The sequence below is a fragment of the Octopus bimaculoides genome, chromosome 17, assembly GCF_001194135.2.
Source record: "Octopus bimaculoides isolate UCB-OBI-ISO-001 chromosome 17, ASM119413v2, whole genome shotgun sequence".
Lineage (NCBI taxonomy): Eukaryota > Metazoa > Mollusca > Cephalopoda > Octopoda > Octopodidae > Octopus > Octopus bimaculoides.
In genome coordinates, this window is record NC_068997.1 from 18,130,218 (window position 1) to 18,132,087 (window position 1,870).

Genomic DNA, 1,870 nt, shown 5'->3' on the forward strand with positions numbered 1-1,870 from the left:
GAGAGAGAGGCAGAGAGAGAGAGAGAGAGAGGCAGAGAGAGAGAGAGAGAGATGCAGAGAGAGAGAGAGAGATAGATAGTATATCAACAAATATTTATAAGTGTTGGTGTATATAAATGTACATATAAATCTTTGTGCAGGCGCGCACACATACACGTCGCGGGTTTAACTGATGAGGCAACGGAAATTGCTGAAACCGACGTCAGTATTGATAATTTGCGATCAGTACTTTTCGGACAATTATAATCTCTGTTAGTGTATATGTTTTCATTCACGAGCGTTAACTACGCCATTGGATCGCTTTCATTCTTATTTCTAGCAATCTAGGTGTTTACTAACACACTACTTCATTTAGTGACAAATATAATTCTAGTTTATGGTGAAACATTGCAGAGTGCTGTTTATATTAATTTTATATATATATATATATATATAATTGAATAAAATCGTCAATCCATACGTATTGGCTGTTTATATATTTATATACACAGACACACACATTGAAGGCCTATCATCAGAGACATTCTAGTCATGATCATCCTGTAATATATTGCAGTATGGAATGTCTAAGAATACTTTATCAAAACGTCTTCATTTTAACTCATTAAGGAATGCTGGAAGGAAAATATTCAGATGATATTTGCAGAAGATCGAAGGAAGGCACCCAGTCTCTACATGTCTCGAATTCTCTAATGGTGGGTGTGCTAAATAGGAAGATTCTCGCGCGGTGTATTGTTTACGGAGATAGAGAAAACATAAAAAATCACTGATAGCTGTTGGCTATGGTTTCTTATAGAAACTGCTAATAATCATGTGAGGCACTGTGAAGAATGGCAAAGTAAAATAATGGAAACAAAAAGGAAGGAGAAATAGAACAAAACGGATAGAAACATCGAAATACTATTTTTACTATGTGATGAATGAAAGAGAATTGGTATTGAAGTGTTGGGCATATAAAGGAAAATTCCGTAAATAAAAGAAGTCCAGCTGATCCATGATCTAGCGCAATAATCCTTCCGAAAGAATACTCTATAACTGTGTTTAGTTTACACACTATTTTCGTTTTCTTTTGCTTTTTTAATATCCTTCTTTTAATTCCTTTCTTAGATCCCATAGTCATCATAAAAATCAAAAGCAAAGAATGAAGGCGAGTGAAAAGAAGAAATATCTGAAAAATGCAAATGGAAAAGAAAAGAAAAAAACAAGAAAACAATTACTCATATCACAAGCAGAAAATTATTGCGTTGCGCATTTCACGCAAGCTGGTTTCTATGGATTAAAAGAAGATTCCTTTTAAAACTTTGTACAGGGCATTCTAGTTGAATACAGCACATTTTCCGAAAACCGTATGTTATCTAGGAAACCATGCGTCTATGTTACCATTGTATTACACTGATATTGTTTCAAAAAAAAAGTACCATTATGTTAGCGCAACGCTTCTAATACAATATAATACAATATCGTTGTGGTATCGAATACATGTTATAATATTAATTACTATTGCATTAGATGTGCTAATACAATATATTTATGACATATAGATAGATCTATATACACCTAGCTGTCCAGCTTCATGCATATTGTTCTCGCGCTCATTTTTTCTCTACGTATAAGTGGTTCTGTCACAATCTATTTCACTCAATTTCTCTCCTCCAACTCTTCTCTCCTCAACGTACTTACTTTCTCCCTCGGTCCCTCTCCGTATGTATGTATGTATGTATGTATGTATGTATGTATGTATGTATGCGTGTCTATGTGAGTATCTATATGTATATACATATATATATATATGTGTGTGTGTGTGTGTGTGTGTGCGTGTATATATGAACATATATATATATGTATATTTTTGTGTTTATATATATATATA